Source organism: Macrobrachium nipponense, chromosome 3, assembly GCF_015104395.2.
Source record: "Macrobrachium nipponense isolate FS-2020 chromosome 3, ASM1510439v2, whole genome shotgun sequence".
In the NCBI taxonomy this organism is placed as follows: Eukaryota; Metazoa; Arthropoda; class Malacostraca; order Decapoda; family Palaemonidae; genus Macrobrachium; species Macrobrachium nipponense.
In genome coordinates this window covers 94,039,438-94,049,437 of record NC_087202.1, presented here as the reverse complement: position 1 = coordinate 94,049,437, position 10,000 = coordinate 94,039,438, and the positions used below count along the sequence as shown (strand labels likewise).

The following is a 10,000-nucleotide window of genomic DNA, read 5'->3' as shown; positions in this document are numbered from 1 at the left end:
GTGCATTTGATGTCTAGGGCAGTCCCTTACGACACTCCTGATTGGCTGTTGATAAGCCAATGACAGGGCTGGAAACTCTGTCTCTCTCCAGAGTTCATATAGGCAGGATGTATGTTCCATCTCTCCTGAAAGATACGTCTTTCAGGAGAGATGGAACATACATCCTGCTAGTGAACTCTGGAGAGAGACTGAGAGTTTCCAGCCAATGTCACTGGTTTATCAACAGCCAGTCAGGAGCGTCGTAAGGGACTGGCCTAGATGTCAAATGCACGATTGATGTGAATCTACTATACGTAGTACTAAATACGGCGAAACAGTGTAGAAACACGCAGGTAGACCATCTACTACAGTAGCACCAAGTTTTTACTGTTCCCGGATTCTTGTAAGCAAAATGTATCTGTTAAGTTTTCAATAATTTACGTAAAGAACTAAGTAATAATATAATAATAATAACAGCAATAATTCATTACCACGAAATTCGCAGCTGCCTTAAGACGCAAAGTTAAAACTACGGATATTCTCATTTTCTTTAATCTTATCGTCATTGTCATTTAATTTTGCCAAATCAATCGCTTTTACTAAAGAGATAACGGTGTAGATGTCACAGTTATTATTATGATAATAATTATTATCATTGCATTCGCCCCCGTCGTATCCTTTCGTATCTAAGTAGCATCAAGCTGATATAGTGTATTATTATTAATTGTTATTATTAAGAATAGAAATAATGATTATGAGGAAACTAGACAAACCAGGAAAATGTCACTGGCTCATTCATCCTTTAACCGTCGAATCAAAGCTGAAACGTGACTTCTGAGAAAGATAGATGTTATTGTTATGAAGTCAAGAGAAATAAGCGTCTCATCAGGATTGGGAAAGTCAAGAGAAAAATGGATGTAGCGTAGGACTGACGATCCGAAGCGTGACTGAAGTATCCAGCTAACTAAAGAGACCCTGGTGATATAGCTACAGTGCATGGCAATGAGGTCACCAAATCCAACGAATTTGGGCCCAAGGTACCAACAGTACTTGGCGTTGGGTTCTTTTTGTGAGCTGGGGGAGAAGCTTTAAAGCAGTGGTTCCCAAACTGGGGGCTACCAGGGGGGAAATGATTACACTACCTACTAACAAAAAAAATGTCAGATGGATTTTCTCATGCCCTTTTATTTGTTACTAACCGCTCTCTATGGCTATGCGGTTAGTTATTGCTAACCGCTTTCTATCCACTTTACTCTGTAACTATACGTATGTTTATCAGTATATTTGTATATTTGAAAAATAAATTAGTAAATAGTCCCATTGTGTTTTAACTACTCTTTCCCTTTTACACATGAAGGGGAAAATCTGGATGGTTGAACTGGGTGCAGGGGGAAATGACAGAAAAAAGTTTGGGAACCACTGCCTGAGTCTAAAGTGTACGTAATGCTAGTGGGAGGGTGGGAAGGGGGATGGCCGACGATGGGGGTGAGATGGAGATGAGCGAAGGCTGAAATGACCCGGGGAAAAGCGTGTCAAACGCGGATTATTTTTAAAAGCCAGAGTGTTGAGTTTTTGAAGGCCAAAGATGTGGAAGGGGCATTGCTGACCGATAAATAGAGGCTAATGAGTTGTTAAAGCTGTTTGCTGGCTCCCAGAGTTTGGGGAAGTTTATGTTCGCCTCGTATGGAAAAGTTATGCTTCGAAAATTCTATTCATCTTATCTTTCGTAATGCAAAAGCATAAAAGTTTTATGGCTCCTGGAAAATGCCTTTTTATTTTGTGGCGGTGATATTTGAATATCTGATTTGCTTTTATAACGAGACGGTATTTAATTTTCTATTATCAGATAATTGCATTAAAAAGTAACATTACGTTACACACATGAGAAAATCGGTAAAATATTGTAACATAGTTTGATCGATTCGTTCTCGGGACAAACCACGACCTACACCTGATGGAATTTTCCTTTCTAAAATAATACTGCTGCCGTCACATGTTTGTTACAACGGATAGTAAGAAATCGGAGTAATTATAAGGGAAAAATGTAGGAAAAACTGTCTTATTTTAAAATGAAAAGTATCGAGGGTCCGCACCCTGATAAAACAAAGGAATAGCCATGAAATGTGTTTCAGTCATAGAACTCTAACTGAAAACCACACACACTCACAGCGCAAAGAAGCAAGGTTATTTATTTATTTTTATTCTTATCCCAAATGTGAAGTCTTGCGACCAAAACTAAAAAGACACATTTCCAGTGAGTCACTGGAGGATTATGCAATTCTGAGGAGGTTGACGCGGCTGTTGTGATCACTTAGAATCCATGAAGATGAAACACCTGTTGTAAGTGCATTTACTGATATTCCCCCTTCTGCATTGGCTGACCCTTGGTCATTCCAAGCATCCTCCTCTCATTATCTGAGAGTGGTCGAATGTATCAGTGATGCTGCTGTTGGTTTGGAGGCAGTGGTTACACCACTTACCATTCAACAACAGGAGGATAGTGATGACCCAGACACAGTGATTGAGCGTTCAGAGATCCAAGCTAGTGTTACAGAACACAAAACATTACCTCAAACATCACTGTTCACAGCATGAATGTTTTATACATCGACACCATGATCCAAGAGATTTTGAAGTGTTAAAGATAGTCATACTTTTGGTGATTCTGATCCTGATTACATACCAATGGAGTTTATGTGGATCTGATTACATACCAATGGAGTTTGTGATAGATAGATAGATAACTGGTGGTAACTAAGGATTCTCAGATATCACCAGATATCTATCTATCTATCGATATAGATAGATAGATAACTGGTGATAACTGAGAATCCTCAAACTCCATTGGTATGTAATCAGGATCAGAATCACCAAAAGTATGACTGTCTTTAACACTTCAAGAGATCTCGGATCATGGTGTCGATGTATAAAACATTCATGCTGTGAACAGTGATGTTTGAGGTAATGTTTTGTGTTCTGTAACGCTAGCTTGGATCTCTGAACGCTCAATCACTGTATCTGGGTCTCCGTAGGGGGTTAGTGCCGTCAGTGCACTTCATTCGGTGCAATGTAGGCATTACTTAAGGTTGTTTGCAGCGTCCCTTCGACCCCTAACTGCAACCACTTTCATTCCTTTTACTGGACCTCCGTTCATATTCTTTTTCTTCCATCTTACTGTTCACCCTCTCCTAACAATTGTTTCATAGTTTTATAGTGCAACTGCGAGGTTTTCTTCCTGTTACACCTTTCAAATCTTTTACTGTCAATTTCCGTTTCAGTGCTGAATGGCCTTAGTTGCCCCAGTGCTTGGCATAATGCCAACATTCTATATAAATCAAAATAAAAAACTGTGTCTGGGTCATCACTATCCTCCTGTTGTTGAATGTTAAGTGGTGTAACCACTGCCTCCAAACCAACAACAGCATCGCTGATACATTCGACCACTCTCAGATAATGAGAGGAGAATGCTTGGAATGACCAAGGGTCAGCCAAGACAGAAGGGGGAATATCAGTGAATGCACTCACAACAGGTGTTTCATCTTCATGGATTCTAAGTGATCACAACAGTATCGTCACAATCCTCAGAGTTACATAATGCTCCAGTGACTCACTGGAAATGTCTTTTTAGTTTTGGTAGCAAGGCTTCACATTTGTGATAAGAATGGAAAAAAATAAATAACCATGCTGTTTTGCGCTGTAAGAAGTGATGTGTGTAGCGGATACTAGGTCACAATGCTAATATTATTTCATGGCATTTGGATAGACTACAATTCATCCTAGAAAAAATTCTTATTTCACAAAATATTACAGTTACAGGAAGTACTGCTCCAACTGCATTTACAGATACTCACCAAGGACAGAGAAAGTGCAAAAACATTGCACACGGCTTAGGAACTCCTAAAGGATTAGGTTGAACCGCACTTCTAGATCCCAAGGACCACAAAGTTACACCTAGGAAAGTTCAGGGATTCTGAATCTTTTTTTCCCCGTGAAGTATCGTCCGAAATGCAGTAGCCGACCCTCGACCCGTACCTTCATTCCAAGTTATCTTTACTTCTTATAGAATAGTTATGAGTTAAAATTGCTTCGATACAGAATTCTGCTACAGTGTGTATACAATCAGTACTCGAAATTTTAATAGATTTAATCGCAGTCAATTATCGCAAGCTGGAATATATTTTGATTATGTCAACCTTGATTTAACAGCAGAAATCCTAATTCTCATCACTAGATTTAAAATTCAGAATCATATGACATGCTTTATTAGCTTGACGTTTTATCATTAGCTGCGTCAGCGAAATTGGAAGGAAGCTGTTCATTCGCAGGTCTGACTGTTCATGAGTCATCTCGAAAGTTTATTGGCGGATCTTTGTGAATTAGTTAAGGGTGGGGTTACAGAGGCACATCCTGATTGGGGTACGGTATTTATTCCCTATATATTCATTAACTTTGTGAAATCCAAATAGGTTTTCTTTTCAAATTTCTGCGCATATAAACAATATACCGTTACCATTTTTTTATATATATCATGAACTCAAAACGGCATTTTCACTTTCAGATAACGAATTCCTATGCCGTTAAGGGGATACATTCCCATAGTTCTCATTAGTTTCGGTAATGTAAAATTATTTTGTGAACAAAAGAAGCTCAGAAATTAAATCAAACCGCAAATGCTGACACTGTACGTTGTATGTCATTGCCTATCCCTGAAGAGCATTAATTCATCCGACGCCGAATTGCATTGTCGAAAACAAACAAACCCTTTGCGAAAAAGTAAATAAAAAAATAAATATGTTGAAGTTCTTGCTTTCTCCTTATGTGCATCTACGTATTAGTGCGCGTCATGCTAAATTTCTCAGTACGTGTTGTGGTTTATCAGAATAAAGACAAAATTTCTCTCTCTCTCTCTCCTCTCTCTCTCTCTCTCTCTCTCTCCACTTTTCTACTAATATTTCGCCTTGTGTGCATGAGTGAGTATTCATGCGCAGAAGAATTACACATAAGTTGCTTGTCCTTTTATCACCCTTCCAGTTACATCTTGAAGAGCCGATTAGGGACAACGTTAAAAGTGCTCTCGAGAAGATTGTCAGAGCCACTTGAGAAACAATTTGTGTGCGAAGCCTCTCACTCACCCTCCGGCTGTCCACAGGCTTCAGAGTTAAGTGGTAGGAAGTGGCTTGGCTTCTTTTGGAAGGAAAAGACCCTCGAAAGTGTTATTAATATTATTATATTAATTTTAAGATTATGTGAAATAAGATTAGCTCACCAGTACCTGTATTTTAATAATAATAATAATAATAATAGTGAAAAGAATTAAACATCTGATGTTTATTGACGACATCAAGCTATATGATAAGAGGATCAAGGAAATAAATATCTTAATCCAGACTGTAAAGATGGTATCTGGGGACATCAGGATGGAGTTTGGAATAGAAAAATGTGCCTTGGTCAACTCACAAAAAGACAAAGTGACGAGGACTGAAAGGATAAAACTACCAGATGGGAATAGCATTAAACACATAATGAGACAGGATATAAATGTTGGGGAATAATAGGAGGAGAGGATACAAAACACCATGAGATGAAGGATAAGACAAGGAAAGAATATATGTAGAGACTTAAGGCAATACTCGAGTCAAAACTCAACGCCGGAAACATAATGAAAGTTATTAACATATGGGCAGTACCAGTAACCAGATAAAGTACAGTAGTGTAGTGGACAAAGGCTGAACTCCTTAGCATAGACTACACCCAAGAGCAAATACAGACTGACTATACATAACACGGAAGGAAGGAAGGAGGGAGAGGGCTACTAAGCACAGAGGACTGCGTCAACATCGAGAGCAGAGCACAGGGGCAATATCTGAAAACCTGTGAAATGAGTGGCTGAGTGCTTTGAGAGAAAGATCGATAAAAGTAGAAGAGGAACCGGAAATATGTAGAGACAGCAGAATGAAAAACAGAACAGAGGAATGGCACAACAAACCAATGCATGGACAGTACAAGAGACAGACTAAAGAACTGGTCGGTGATGAAACGTGGCAATGGCTACAGAGGGGAGAACTCAAGAAGGAAACAGAAGGAATGCTAACAATGGCACAAGATCAGGCTCAAAGAACCATAAATGGAAATAACTTCTCACCCATATGCTGGAAGTGCAACATGAAAAACGAGACCATAAACCACATAGCAAGCGAATGTCCGGCACTTGCACAGAACCAGTATAAACAGAGGCATGGTTCAGGAGCAAAAGCCCTCCCCTGAAGCCTGAGCAAGAAACACAACTACTATGAGATTCAGGGTCTCTGTAACACGGATTTTTGGACTTTGCTCCTTGTCAAAGCATCGGATGTAGCTGAAAGTTGACATATGTATATTTTACAACCACACACAAATTTTGTCAGCATTATCAATAACCTAAACCTGATAGTTTTAATTTTTATAGAGTAAAAATGATCTAGCCGACGCCATGGCCAATGATTACGAGCCAAGAGTCGAAAAACATTCATTACGTAAGCAAGGTAAACAAATACCTTTTGACTAAATGTTGCCCCGCCCATCCACCAGACAGAAATTCCATCGGCTCTGAAACCCAAAGACTTTATGAATGGCGGAACGATACATAGATGTGGGTTGGGTATCATTGCTAGCGTAGTAATACTACTGTAGCAGTAGTGCCGCAACAGTATAGCAGTAATATACATGAATTAAACGTTTAGACCAACTGCTGGGATCCTTGAGGATCATTTAGCACTTATTATAACTACTCGAGAAATTAGTTTTTATAGCCAGAAGTTAAATTTTCTAATCCAACAATGCCCATGGTAGCCTTCAGTGTTATCCTGAATTATAACGAGGCGAAAGTGGGTGGAGCCTCATGAAGTCACCATTCTGACGATAATTATTGGTGAAGGTTTAAAGCCAATATACGGTACCGGCTATTTTTTTCAGTAAATAGGTAGATAGCCAATAAATAAAAATTGCTTGACATTGCATATAGCAGTTATCAAATCAAGCTTGTCTACTATGTTTTTGGTAATTACCAACTATTCCCTACATCTTGTCAATCTGATTGTGACCTATAAAGTAGACTGTAATTTCTTTGGAAACTTATTTTGGGAGTTAGACTAATAATCGAAGTGATTTTGTATTTATTAACATATTTTGTTGGTTTTTTCATTATGACAATTATCAGTGGAGAGGTTCCAGAGTTCATAAAGGTGTACTGCTTTGCTTGTATTTAAATTTGTATGTCATTGTTGCCAGAGGTCTAGCCTTCGTTACGTATAGCCAATCATCCATCGAGAAAGAGGGAAGAAATGATGTCATAAGTTACGTAACGAGTGCGTTCGAAACCTTTTCTCTGAGTAAGTTGGCCCGTCTTCAAAAAAGGTCACTTTTACATTATAAGTACCAAATTTATTCAACCTACGTAGTGCAGAATACACTCAAAATTTATGTGTTGATATAATATGTATTCTGAATAAGCGTTATATTTATGAAATGCATAGATAAAAAGTTATTGCGAAAAAACCGTGTTACAGAGGCCCTGAATCTCATAGTAGCTTGCTGTAATATGTGGTACGAACACCAACCTGAGGAAGTGATGGAAAATTATCAGACAAAGATCCTCTGGGACTATGGTATCAGAACAGATAGGGTGATAGATGCCAATAGACCAGGCGTGACATTTCTATTATCAGGTCTGGATACGTATCAATTTTTCTCATTTTTTCTCATCTACTCTGGTGTCCCATGGTATTGCGACATCAATGAGTGATACTATCTTCTTTTGCAGACGCCACTGGGCTGGCAGACGTAGTAATAGTAGTGGCAATACAGGTACAAGTGACTACATTATTGTTATTCCTGTGGAAAACCTGGTCATAATTATAGGTTTTGTAAGAATAAACGGACATCTACTAGTAGTTCATAGGTAACTTGTGTCCTATGTAATAAGAAAGGGCATTTATCAAAGAATTGTGTAGAAGGGGAAAGTATTAAGAAACCAGTGTCTCTGGTTAATAATCTTTTGTCAAGTATGAATGACGTTATGAAAGAAACTAGGACGTTTTATGGAGAGTTTCTGTCAGAAGGTTCGGTTTCTTCTCTCGAAGGAGGTGATTCGAGAGAAGTAGTTTTGCTTCGGGACAGCAGAGTGGCTGTCTTCCTCATTAGGAAAGACAGTGTGCCAGCAAGAGCGGTAATTAGCATGAAAGAACTAATTAGCATGAAAGAACAAGTATGTAATGTTATTTGGGTTTCCGAACGCTAGTGTTGTTTGCCCTTTGTTGGAAGTGAACTTACGAAGTCAGGAAGTGTCGGGAAAAGTAAAACTAGCAGTTGTAGACAATTTGCCTGTTGATGGCATTGACATTATTGTCGGTAATGATTTAGCTACGTCCAAGTATGTGAATCCCGTTTTAAGAGAGGTAGTAACCAGGTCAGGTTCAGATACAGATTTAGACCACGGTCATAGTTTGTTTTATGAAGAAACCAGTTCTCTTTGGAATATCACGTTTCCGTGTCCTGCTCTGTTATAAGTGCAACATTTTGAGTCCAGTTCACGTTTGGAGACTATTCTTGACGAATTTTATGGCGTGATTAAAATGGGTGGTGTTAAGAAACCAATCGACATACTGAAAATTTGAAAACTCATTATTTTGGGGTGACAATTGTCCATTGATGCCTCGCCCATACAATGGTATATAAACTCAAATGACGACCGAATATGAATTAATGATGAGATAAATACATAGCTCTTGTTTACTTTTACATGGGCAGGTCGTTCTCAGTGGCTTGAGAGTACCTGTGGGTCGCAGCGATGCCAGTAAAGCTATAATAGATCCACATCAACCGTGCATTTGATGTCTAGGCCAGTCCCTTGAGACGCTCTTGATTGGCTGTTGATAAGCCAATCACAGGGCTGGAAACTCAGCCTCTCTCGAAAGTTCACATAGGCAGGATGTATGTTCCACCCCTCCTGAGGGACACTTTTGAAAGACGTATCCCTCAGGAGAGGTGGAACATAGATCCTACCCATGTGAACACTCTCGAGAGACTGAGAGTTTCCAGCCCTTTGCCTGGCTTATCAACAGCCAATCAAGAGCGTCGTAAGGGACTGGCCTAGACAATCATATGCACGGTTGATGTGGATCTACTATAGCTCAGTGTAGCCTCACCGCCTTTTCACGGCTAAACTATATGAAAGGCTGATAGTGGTGGGGAAGGGGGGGGGGGGTGGGGGGGGGGGTTCGTTACAGCCGGTTGTTCGTTGAATTGAAGCATCGTGGCCTAGCCTACATTCAAGCATACTGGGTAGGCACAGAAATTGTTGCTAATAATGAAAAATAGAAAAACAAGCCTTTTTATTACAGTAAATTGCGTTACTGGATGAAAGTATGAAACCATATGTAAATTTACTCAAATTTAAATGAAACTTAATGAAATTTACCATAAATAAACAATTGTGTTACCCCGACAGGGCAGCTCTATGATTTGTTTACATCCTTTCATTGCAAATGTATGACATATCGCAAATTTTAAGCAATTTGTCGCAAGTTTGTGTTAACAGACTAATAATTCGGCTTGTTTTCAGTATTTTATTTATAAAAGTTATGAAAAATTTCTTGCGATACATTTGCAGTTATTCAATGGGACAAATACTTCGTTTTTGACATGAATCCCCCATTTGGCTTATTAATAACCAATATGAGTAGTACAGAAGAAAGTCGGTAATCATACTATAATGGGTGTAATGTCTGTCTGTCTGTCTGTCTGTCTGTCATTCAATCACGGCCAAACGGCTGGTCAGATGGGCATGAAACTTGGCAGGGTTATGGTGGGGACCCCTAAGATGGTTTGTAATGGGGTTTCATCCAACCTACCCCCCTCCTTTGTAGGGGGTGGGGGTGAGAAGGGATTCCCTGAAACGGAGCTGTTTCTGGCCGTGAAACGAGGCTGGTTATTCCCGTAGACTTAGTTACTTTACGAATTTTCAAACATAATTTCTGTACATCTT

The 10,000-nt window shown here is 39.2% G+C and overlaps 1 protein-coding gene across 2 annotated transcripts in view; it reads right to left on the bottom strand.

Annotated features, from left to right (window-relative positions):
* Window positions 1-10,000, bottom strand: part of LOC135221894 (uncharacterized) — a 242,643-nt gene that overhangs the window by 67,567 nt on the left and 165,076 nt on the right. The gene's annotated exons all lie outside the window — the stretch shown is intronic.